Source organism: Rhinolophus sinicus, linkage group LG03 (genome assembly GCF_036562045.2).
Source record: "Rhinolophus sinicus isolate RSC01 linkage group LG03, ASM3656204v1, whole genome shotgun sequence".
In the NCBI taxonomy this organism is placed as follows: Eukaryota; Metazoa; Chordata; class Mammalia; order Chiroptera; family Rhinolophidae; genus Rhinolophus; species Rhinolophus sinicus.
The window spans coordinates 171,305,679-171,318,414 of record NC_133753.1 but is presented as its reverse complement, the minus strand read 5'-3'; positions in this window follow the sequence as shown (position 1 = coordinate 171,318,414).

Below are 12,736 nucleotides of genomic sequence, written 5' to 3'. Positions count from 1 at the left end.
TTACAGACCTGCTGGGATTGTTTTTGCTATGGTTAAAACTTGATCTGTGCGGATTCTCACCCGACCTCTGCTTTTTCATTTAAGGAAAGGAATAAGAAAATAGGCCTCCTGTCTGAGGGAAACCAGGCCTCATTTTCATTATCATGGAAGTCCTACTTCCTGGAAGAGCCATATATTCCACAGAATTTTTTTAGGAATCTAATGTAAAATTTTGTTAAGTACCATACAAATAAAAGTTAGTAGTTGTAGTAGTTGGATGTGGAAAAGGGTTTGGACATTACAAAACACACAAATAAAATTGAAAATTCCTACTCTTTCAAAAAGGGGTAAATTATTTCCACTAGCTGGCAAGTAACACACTCATGGTGGGTAAGGTAAAGAGCAATGTCAAATGATGGCATCCCTGGGTAGTGATCGTTTTCAAGTAAGCATTGCTTTTACTTTGGATGCATTGTATCCACACACACAAAAAAAAAAGAAAAGAAAAAAAAACACCCTGTTGATTGCAATGCCCTAAGAACTGTTGTATGAGGTGCCAGAAGTAAAAAAGATGTTATCCTTCCTCTAAAGAAACTTATTATCAAAGTAGAAGTTTGACATTTGAAAGCCAACTTCTGTGTATTCACAGTAAGCAGTAGGTGTTATCCATTTTGGGTCCCAGATCCCTTTGAGAACCCAGCTAAATGCTTTTTTTTTTTTTAATGCACCTTTACATACTTGCTTTTTTAGAAGACTCTTGTGAAACAATTTTTGTATAAAGCAGATTATCCCTCATGCAGTTTATTTTCTAGACAAATTGAGTCATGTTGGGCCTGTCTTGTAGCAGAAATCAAGTTATTTCACCATCACCTCCTTCTTTAACATGTGACTTGGCAGCTGCCTCCTACCCTGGAAAGATTCCTTCTCAGTGTGCAGCCAACTCCAAAACAAAGTACACAGGCCTGTGGCCAGGCCGTGTGTGTCTAAACCCCCCAGATGTCAAGAGAAGATAGGGAGCTTGTGATGTTTGAAGGGAAGCCAGTCGTAATAGCCTCTTCTGTGGTGGGCAACCTGGGAGCAGTCCACATTTTTAAGAAAGCAAGATTTTCAAACATTTATTGGGTGTTAAATCAAATTACATTAAATCAAATAAATAAATGTATTAAGTGCTTATGCTAGGAACAATGCTAAACTGACCCTTTGCTCTCAAGGATCTCAAAATCTAATAGGGTAGACAAACAAGTAAGTAGGAAAACACACGCTGTAAGGTGTGATAATGTCTCAGATGGCTGTAAGCACAGGTTCTGTTGGAACCTCGGAAATGAAAAAAGAAATATCTTAACCAGTCTGGAGGTAGGACCAGCACCATAGGTTAGCACACTTTCAAGCAAGTTCAACAGGTGTTTTACCGTAGGTTTTACACTCTAGCTCCAAAGCACCCAGCAGATCTAACCACAGCACTGTCTAGAAAGCTGTTTCATTTCCATTTTGGGGGTTGATTAAAATCTCTTGACCGGTTGCTCCAACCATTGCCACATAATCCAACAACGAAATTACTGACTGTATCCTATCAAGTTGAATTTTATCCTAATGACTTCATCTCTTACAACTGCCCGCACTGGATCTTGCTTCATAGCGTCTCATTCTTCCTCATCCTTATCATTTGTCCCCAGAATGTTAATGCATATATTTAATCCATGTTTTTAATAAGCATTCTCATCTTTATGGGTCAAAGGTGATTTCCATGGAGAATAGGCCCCTACAAATCTGTAAGTCCATGATATACTTAAAAGAGAGAAGGGCTATGAACTCTGGTCTTATTAATCAGTTTATTCGCTATAGCAGGTAAGTATATGGCATCAATCCATTAATACTTGTAAAACACTAATATCTCAAAATATTAGAAGGAGAAAGAGTGCTACTACTACATGAAAGGCCTATGTAAAATACTAACCCCCTTAGTTTGTTAGGTGGTGTTTCACGTGCAAAGGGAAATGAAGACTTTCCCAATATTTTGGGAAATAGTGCCTTTTGACTTAAGTTATTCTTCCTTCCCTTTGCATGTACAAGAAGGTGCCCTAGACATCATCCTATGTATTGTACCAAATATAATATTGTTTGAGCATCCATGTTGAAAGATATGCAAGGGATGCCTAGGAAAAAGCAAGATGTTTTCAAAGTGAACAAGATACATAAGAACAACGGCTAAAGGAAGGCATGGGAACAGCAGCTTGGATTAGATAAAGATTAATTTGATCCTTTGAGATTCATATGAAACTGAAATATGCTTTGAAGGGAGCTTTTCTTCAAGCTCACATGTTTATATCAAACGTGGTATATCAAACGTAAATGCAATAGAGTGCCGAATTTCATGTGGGACTAAGTACGTTCAGAGAGTAACAAAAATCAGAAGAATTTTTGCTCAAAACAGGATGGTATTCATTTAAAAAAAAAAAGAGGAACTTGTGTGGCTAATTGAGTGGTGCTCTGCTATGGTCTGAAGCCAACCTCCAAGTATGTTGGTTCTGGGTTCTCTTGCAAGAGGCTCTGGTGCAGGCCCAGGTCAGCTACTGCCTGTGACTAGCTGGGGGCTATCTGGTAGGAGTTACAAAGTGATCATGGTTGTTTTGCTCTCTATACTAAACCTGGAGGCAATGTGGGAGAGGCCATGTGGTGAACCGAGGATGGCTGCCACTAGTAGCAGGCCTGGGGTAACTCCACAAAAAGCCAGAATAACCCCGAGGCCTGCTGCTACCTACCAACTCCCTTAAAGTTGAGTCACTGACAAAGCCTGGTGCAGTGAGCATGAGTTGGGTGGAACAGAGTCCCAGCTGAGTCAGCAGGGTGGAGCTGGGCCAATCAGATTCAGATTTGGCCTGTGGAGGGCGGGCTCAACACAAGAAAGATGGCTCCCCTCTGCCGGTTGCACAGGAAAAGGACCCCTCACCAGGAACATGCTGACTATCCTCCAGTTCTACCTCTTACGTCACACACCTCAGTGTGTCCGCTGTATGTCTTCAAGGCCCCCGGAGTCACTGTCCCTCCGCTGGAGCCCAAGGTGAGTACCTGCAAGCGAGTGAGTCTGTGCGTGAGTCATTTAAGAGGACGTCTGGGTTTCCCACGGCCTTCCATCCCACCCAAATAGTCAGAATCCCCTTTTCACAGCCAGATGTTGTGTGGGTGTCTCTTCCCAGCACCAGAACACTGGGCTGGGAAGCCTGGTGTGGGGGTGCTGGGGTCCCTCACTCCTCCTGGGGAAACCTCGCAGCTGAGGTAACTCTCCTGATTCTCAGCTGCCACAGGGAGGTTTGGGGCCCGTTCTGCATCTCCTCCTACCAGTCTTGATGAGGCTTGCTTTTATTTTTAGTTATAGGACTTCTGTTCAGCTAGATTTCAGATGATTCTCCAGGTTGATTGTTCTGTAATTTAGTTGTAATTGTAATGTGTTCACAGAAGGATGAAGGCACAGTGTTTATTTTTTCCACCATCTTGGATCTCTCAATATTAACAATTTTTAAAGCATTCATTAAAAATATAAAGAATATACTATTCAGCTATTTTTTAAAGTATTTTAATTAACATTGAGTTTTTAACATTATGACATTTTAAGAATTGTATATTCTTAAAACTTGATGTTCTATTAACTTTTTAACTTGTCTTTAAAAATATCAGTACCAGAGTTTCTCATTAACCTTGAAGAAGAATTTTTGCATGTATTAGAACCGTGTCCACCTGACACTTTATAGATGCATTTCAGTTCTAACACACACAGCTGTTGAGCTTGGAGAGCAGCTAAGGAAATTTTTTTAAGTCAATTACAGCCACATTAGACAGAGGTAATGTGAGAAAGTGGTATCCTAATTCATACCATCTGCCCTGCACTACAGGTAGGTTGGGTCCCCAGTCTTCATGTGGAAAAAGCAAATTAAGGTCATAGTTAACCAGCACTCAAACTGAGTGTGTGGCTTTGATCAAGGTCTCCTTATGTGGGTTTAATGATTTTTTAGAAAACTGTTTTCATAGAAAGAATATTTCTGGCAAATCTTACGCTATTGTTCAGATCAATATTTGGAGTGGGTTTTATGGAATTTCTTTCTAAGTGTCCCATCCAGTTTTCCCAAAGCCTAAAATGAAATGCATTTATTTCATTCTGGTTCTTTTGTTTTCTAATAAACAACCCTTGTCCATTATATTTTTCCTCTATAAGTGAATTGGCTAGCCCAGCTGGTCAGGGTTCCTTAAGGTAGAGCTAGCTGGATTGTCTCTGACTCAAAAGCTTCAGGAGACACTGAAGTCAAAAGACCCTATAAAGCTAAAATCTGAGTCAGAAGGTGAGTTTCGTAATAGCCCAAATAAGTCAACAAACTAAGGTGAAATAGTGGCGGGGTTCAAAAAGCCAGGTATGGAATTGGCGGAAAAGGAACAGAGAGAAAAGATTAAGGAGTTTGGGATCAAGAGAATAATCTGGAATTCATGTCTGGTTGGATACCTGGGCAGGCCTGTTGACAGTAATTGGCTCTTACAGACTTAACAGGGCAGTGAGAGAAGGACCAGGGACAGGTGCTCCTGACATACAGTGGGAACATGTCACAGCTTTCTCAAGATCCTTGGGAGTTCTGAGTCACCAAAGTGGAGATTCATTGGGCAGCTTGATATAAGTAATTAATTCTTAATGAGTATTTGCTGAAAGAATGTGTAAATGAATGGTAAATTTTTCCAGAAGACTTATGAAATGAGAAGTTCAAATTGTAGAGTTATGAAATTCCTTGTAGTCCAAAGAGTGATCCAGACCTAATAAAGTAAATCATTTGCTTGAAATTATTTTTATTTTCGACATTTGTCATGGTCAGAGCCACCATATTGCTGATGATGCTCAAGGAAATATTCATTTCCTCATATATCCCAGATATGGAAAACATCGGTGTGTCTAATGAATTCCTTCTCAAAACTAATAATGCCTTAAATGCTGCTAAAATGTTTATGCTTGTTTTCCTTAAAACTCAAAGAGCTTTCTGTTGTGTGTCTAACATGCTATCCAGTTTGCAGAGGCAAGGTTTATATAGCTGAAACATTTTCTCCAGAATCACTCAAATGGATATTTCAAAACGAACTGCATTACTTTTCTGGTGATCTTAATTTGCCACTTCATTTTACATGTGTATGTATCACCAAAAAGTCTCATAGGACTTTTGTTGATGATTTCTCAAAACTTAAGAGTTTTCTGATAGAATCTTAAGGTAAATACTGTGAGTTGTCTGATAGAAAAACCAATTAAGTGTAAAAATTTCAGACCAGGTAGCTTTATATAATGTTCATTAAGAATAATTCAACTTCTTAAAAGAGGAAATATGCCTTAATTTGTATTCCAAATTGATGGAAAAGGATATGCTAGGGATAAATAAATATAGTCTTTTCCTACATACTATTTCACAACTATTTTTAATTTAATAATATATCATGGACATCTTTCCAAGCCATAGACATCCTTCTATGTCAATGTGTATAGAGTTACCTCATTCTTTTAAAACTTGGGCATTATTTCATTCTATGAATGTTCCATAATGTATAATCCCTTTTTAATGTAACTTGTTTCCAGTTTTCAAAATTTAATTGACCATATTTATACATATATCTCTGTGAATAACATATAATTTCTGCTTGAAGCAAAATTGTTGGTCAAAGGGAATGCATATTTCAAATTTTGATTGTTATTACCAAATTTCCCTTCAAAGTGTACCAAATTATATTCCTACCCAAAAGTACATGGCAGTTCTTTTTTCTATCATTAAATTATTGTTTAATTTTGGTTTAGTTTATTATCTGTAAGTTTATTGACTATATTAGTTTGCTAGGGCTGCCATAACGAAGTACCACACTGGACAGAAAGTAACAAATTTATTTCCTCACAGTTCTAGAAGTTAGAAGTCCCAGCTCAAAGTGTCAACGGAGTTAGTTTCATTCTTAAGCCTCTCTGCTGGGCCATTTTCTTTCTGTGTCTTCACATGATCTTCCTCTGTGTGTGCCTGTGTCCTAATCTCTTCGTATAAGGACACCAGTCATGTTGAATTAAAGCCCATCCATATGACGTCTTTAAAGGCCCTATCTCCAAATACAGTCACATTCTGAGTTGCTAGGGGTTGGGATTTCAACATATGAATGTGGGAGAACACAATTCAGCCCATAACATTGACCATTTGTATCTCCTCTTTGGTGAAATGCCCATTCATGCTGTTTGGCTATTTTACTATTAATTGGTTCACCTTTTAAAATGTATTACAAATGTTACAGTAGTCCCCCTTTATCTGCCATTTCGCTTTCCATGGTTTCAGTTACCCACAGTGAACCATGTTTGGAAAATATTAAATGGAAAATTCCAGAAATAAACACTGTAAGTTTTAAATTGTACACTATCTGAGTTGCATAATGAACTCTTGCATCATCCCACTTCATCCTGCCCAGGACATGAATCACTCCTTTGTCTAGCATATCCATGCTGTATACACTACCCACCAGTTAGTCACTTAGTATTTTACTTAATAATGGCCCTAACGCCCAAGAGTAGTGATGCTGGTAATTAGGATATGCCAGAGAGAAGCCATAAAATATATGTAGTATAGGAAAAAGCATAGTCTGTATAGGGTTTGATACTATCTATGGTTTCAAGCATCCCCTGGGGTACTTGGAACATCACAGATAAGGGGGAACTACTGCATTTGTATATTAAGGAAATTATACTTTCTCTGTACATTTTACTTTGCTGTTTTATGTCTCAACTTACATAAATGCATCTTTTAAATTTTGATTTATTAGCAGCATAAGCGTAGGTGCAGAAGGGATATTCATTTTTTTATGACCTTAAAATTGCCAGATAGAGGCATGACACCCCAATTTCTCTTCAGGTTTTTTTGGACTAGGTTTTGCTATAACTTAGTTTCAATGCAATGCTGGTAGCATGGAGTATTATTAAGTATGTAAAGTCAGCACTCATGTTTAGCTCTATGTTTTCCTTTTTTATTGCCCCATTATTAACCTTCTCAATAGTGCTGTTACAAGCAGTCATTAAAATTGTCATTCTAAAAAGAAATAAGAAACAGCAGTTGTTTGTGGAAAGAGCTGGCTTTGTAGGCAGGTAAACACTTCCTCTGTGGCTTCAGTTCTCCCAACAGACTCTTCCTTGTCTCCAAACAAAGCAACCAATAGTGAAATATATACTTTTCCTGATTAGAGAATTTGTGGAAAAGCAGCAAAATATTTGGCCTTTTTGAAAAATGACTGCATAATAACTATTAAAGCAAGTTTTGACCTTTTAGTACATAATTTAATCCTGAACACATATTTGTGCAGGATTTTCTAACCAGTAAGGCACAAATTCTAACCTTTACAAGAAGCATAAAAAAAAAAGTGTGTGTGTGTATGCAGAAGACAAACACATGATAAAAGACTGGGAATATATACTCAGAATTAACAGTGGTTCTGGACAGAAAGTAACAGAAATTTACTATAAGGGCAATTTTTTAGTTCTTCTTTGTGCTCAGGTATTGTTTTTTATAAAGAGTCTAAAATAATAATGAGTACCATTTATTATGTGCCAGTTACCATTCTAAGTCTTTTATAGATAAGAGCTCATTTAATCCTCACAACAGCTTATTATTCATGGTTTGAGGATGAGAAAACTGAAGCAAGGAGATGTTAAGTAGCTTGCCCAGGTAGACCAGGTAGGATTCAAAAGCAACAGTTCCAGAGTTCAAGAGTTTAAATGCTACAATAAACATGAATTTACTGTTCTTCATAAATGTATGTATGTGTGTGTGCGTGCGTGCGTGTGTGTATTATGGCCCACGCATGCTGAGGCTTGGTACATTTAAATAAATGCATAGCACCCAAAGTTGAATTCTATTCTCTTGGTTGGTGGGGAATAGTCATTATAATTATTTTCCAAAGTGCCTTAACTGCTAGGCTTTTTCAGTTGAAGAAAGACTTGTGCTAGGAGGAAGGCTCTGCAAAGCCTCTCCTACTATTTGTCTGGCAGCCAACTCAGGACAGAATGCTCTCAGATTATTACTTGGAGCCTAAAATGTAGACTGATTTCAGATGAGCGTGCTGTATAATTATAAAAAATATAGTTTTGAAGTCCTCAAACTCCGTGCAGGAAACAATTCTGAAACCTCACTCCTCCATAGTCTTCTAGGCTCTGCTTAAACACTACCAGTCCAAAAAGGTCACTACTCAGAGAGGTGGTTTGCTCTCTTGCTGAGCCTACCAAATCATAAGTAACATCTCCTTACACGAACCTGGAATGTCAAGGTGTAAGCTCTACTCAGGAACTACCCAGAAAAGCATATAATCTAAAACTGATGTAGTTAGCCATTTTTCATAGCTCCCTCCTTATGAATTCTACCTTTTTCTTTGTGTTCCCATTCCGTTGTGCTGTGAGATGACAAAGGGAAAGCTAATATTTGAAAGGAATAAGTTCCAATGGAAAACATCTCTCTATGTTACTTTGGTGCTCTGATAGTTTTGGGTCATCACATCCTCTTCAATGTTAAGTGTTTAACTATAGAGGCTGAAAGCTAGTGCTATGTAATGTGCCAATAATGTTCCAAAGGTGCTGGAATGGGTAAAAATTGCTATAAAACAAATCACACTGTAGGAATGTAATATGCCAGCGTTCCAGTTCTTTGACTCTCTGACTCCAAACCATCAGACCCAATCCTGGCCTCCAGCTCCTGTATCTTTAAGACTGTTGTAGGCATCTGAACCTCAAAACATGCCTGGACCAAACCTTGTGACTCCAGCTTCAGCCCTGGACTTACCACAAACTGGGGGTTCTGGCTCTGCTCAGATTTGGCATCTCCTAATGTACTGACCCTGGCCATTTTAGTTGACTTGGCTTTTATCTTCTGGACAAGGTTTTTACTTCTTGACAACATGTGCCCAGTTATGTCATCATTATTTCTTTTTTTTTTTTTTTTTTTTTTTTTTTGGTACTTTTCGCTTTATTTTACTTTTTCTTAGCCCTTGCAGAGTATATTGAATTGAGAATCCCAGTTGTACAAAATCCCTGTGTGAGAAACACAATGTGTCAATCTGGCTAGTGGGGGCTGGCCAGTTTGAAGCGAGCAGGCTTGGAGGGGCTGGGAAATTCAAATGATGATTAGCATATCAAGTATTCAAAAAACCCTTGTTTCCCAAACCAGCTTCTCGGATGCTTTTCTTGAACAGGGGTCATCATTATTTCAATCTCAGGACTGACACAGCTCATGACCCTGAAGGCATAACCAGACAGATGGAATGAACCCACGTCACCTTTTCCACCTTATTTCCCACAAGTCCTTGGTGTGGCTGCCGTCTTCCAGCCTTAGCACCTCGCTTGCACGTGATCCATCCCACCTCTGCACCTTTGCAAACACCATCCCCCTGCCCCAGAGTGCTTTTCCCTCTACTCTCCGGTTCAGATCCATGCACGAGATTAAAGGTTCAGGCTCTGAAATCAGATTGCCTGTGTTTGTGTCCAGCTTTTCTACTTATTAACTATATGACCTTGGGAAAGTTACTTAATTCTCAATGCTTAGGTTTTCTCATGTACAGAATGAGAGAATGAAAACAGTACTCTCGAGGAGGCACTGCTAACTATCATCCAACAGCCTTTCCTTCCTTCTCCTTCACTTCACAGCCCTGAAGATTTTAGACAACTCTGAGCTCAGATTTAAAAAGAAAAACATTGTGTGTATATATATATACACAATGGAATACTATTTGGTGGTAATAAAGGATGAAATAGTACCATTTGTGACAACATGGATGGATCTTGAGATTATTATGCTAAGTGAAATAAGTCAGACAGAAAAAGTAGAGAATCATATGATTTCACTGATATGTGGTATATAAACCAAAAGCAACAAAAGAACAAGACAAACAAATGAGAAACAAAAACTCATAGACACAGACAATAGTTTGGTGGTTACCAGAGGGTAAAGGGGGTGGGAGATGAGGGTAAGGGGGATCAAATATATGGTGATGGAAGGAGAACTGACTCTGGGTAGTGAACACACAATGGGATTTATAGATGATGTAATACAGAATTGTACACCTGAAATCTATGTAACTTTACTAACAACTGTCACCCCAATAAACTTTAATTAAAGAAAAAAGAAAGAAAAACAAAAAAGCCTCCAGTTCTCAGCCAATCCTGCAGCTGAGATGTCTATACAACACAGTTCTAACCAATGGTCTGGAGTGGAAAGTGGAAGTCTGCGGGGAACCCTAAGGAAGTATTTATTTCCATTTACCAGCACTTGAGGTTCTTTCTGCTGGGATGCCAATGCAATGCCTGAAGTAGGTCAGCTATTTTGTAGCATGGCGACAGAAACCACACCTGGAGCCTGATAAGCAGGAACTAGCAGGAGCTGGACCCTGGGTGATTTCTCCAGCAACTGCATCAGCCCCACACTGCTTATTCCTGAACTTCTTATTATGTGGGGGAAAATAAGCCTCTACTTGATTATGCGATGGTGGGCAGCTTTCGATTACTTAACAGCTTTGTATGGTTGTTGTGAGGATTGAATAAGAAAATGGGAGGGGGCTTCACACAGTGTGAGGGATATAAATGATAAACGTCTAAGTTTTGCTTTGTCCTGTGCACCTGAAACTAATAAAAAAAAAATTATATATATATATATATATATATGAGAAAAAAGAAAAAAGAAAATGGGCGTCAGCACCTAGCGCAATGCCTGACTTAGTAAGGACTCACAAAATGTTAGCTGTTGTTATTTCAAGCCCCTCGTAAGTCCCGATGGCTCCAAGGCCCATCAGCCCACTGTGAGGTCTCCCTCCTCAAAGTGCCCTTCACGTTTACATTTAACCTGACTCCTTGGGCACCTGTAAGCCTGCAGTCTCTTCTAGTGCTATGTGATATTTATAATAGTATTAAACTTGTCTTTCTTAACCCTGTAGATAGATAGTAAACTTAGGGGCAATGTATGATGCTTCAAGGTCTCCCCACAAAACGTAGGCCAGTTCTCTGTGTATAAGTGCTACTCAATGAATATAGTTGTTTGTTCAGGAACTTCAGAACTGCTGATGCAGTTGAAAGGTTGTTTTCTCATGTTTCCTGTTGTACTCTGTGGTCAGATTCTTTAAAACTAAGGGATTTTCTAGATGAATTTAACAGCTGAGAGCTTTTATGAAATTATCTTGGTAATAAATTTCTTTTTCTTTAGCTCGTGACTACTACGGAACTGATATTCTATCAGTGGCAAGTTTTAAAAGGCTGCTGATTCAACATAGATTTTAATACTAGTACTAGTATAAATGCAAACTGTCTTACTTATTAAACAATACACAACAAGCTACCCTAACCCGAGGAATTGGCCTATAAATAAACCTAAGGCAGGAAGAGAAAATGCACATTCCACAGTGACCGCTTCCTATCTTTTCCTCTTCACTTGCCGAGATTGGCCTGCATGGCCCCGGAAGGCGGCAGCATTCTGTCCCCTTCATCCTAGGATTGATGCAGGATTGGCGGCCAGGAAAGCCGCCACAGCCTTTGGCGGCTTGGATCCTTCACAGCCTTTTCTTGACACTGTCCCTTCTGGGTGTTAATCACATCCTGCCTCTACTCTAGCTGTGTGTGTATTTTTTAATCACCCCTCCAGATTATGAACAACTAAGGGTCAAAAGTGTGTCTTGCTCAGTTTGTATCCTCTAGCAGCCATCACAATATCTAGCACATAAAAGTTTCTCAATAAGTATCCTCTATGTTTTCTTAAGCTACATTGCTCTGCAACTGGCCAGTAACAAGAACCAGAAACTGATCCATTGTCAAGGGAAAATGTCATTCAAATATTAGGTTGATGCAAAAGTAATTGCAGTTTTTGCAATTGTTTTTAACCTTTTAAACTGCAATTACTCTTGCACCAACCTAATAATTTGTCAGGGACCTGGTTTCCTGTCATTTATTGGCTGTATGAAATTTGCTTTCTTTATAGCTCTGCTCTCCTAAGATTTGCTTCCCCTTGTTATCCCCCTATTTAATTTTTATCCAGAAGTGGTATAAAAATTAAAAGGTATGTCAAAACTTCCAAGGAATCCCAAGAAGGGAAGACATGGCATTTGTAGTGTCTTGGTCACTGTCTTTAGGATGTGTTTTTCTTAATTCAACAAATAGTTATTCAATGTCTAAGTGCTGACATTGTTCTTAGCACTGGATACACATTAACAAGCAAACCAAAAATGGAAGAAAACCCATTCCTACCCTTACAGAGTTTGTAGTCTTACGGTAGAACAAATGTCAACAAGTACCGAGTAACAGAGGGTGAAAAATAGGGAAAGTAGCTGGTTCAGAGCTGGGAGAGGTGTCCCTAAGAAGGTAACAAATGTGCTGCAATCCAAAACAGGTGTAGGAGTTAACCAGATGAAGTCAGAGAAAGACAGAAGAGCATGTGCAAAGACCTATAGTGAGAGGGCACATGGCAGATTGAAGGAACTGCATCGTGTAACTGAAGCATAGGGTAAGTGATGAAACGAGAGACATGCACGGGGCCAGACCATGCCAGGCTGTGTAGATCTAGTGGGAGTTTGTGTGTAACATGATCAGATTTGTATGTTCAAAGATCACTTCAGTACACAGTAAAGAATGGAATGGAAGACAGCAAGAGTGACAGTGTTTAGCCTAGACGGTCCAGAAAAGCTTCTCCAAAGGCCAGGCTCTGCCTTTTCAACCATCAGCCCCCTTCTCGAAGGGGCCCAGCAGCTC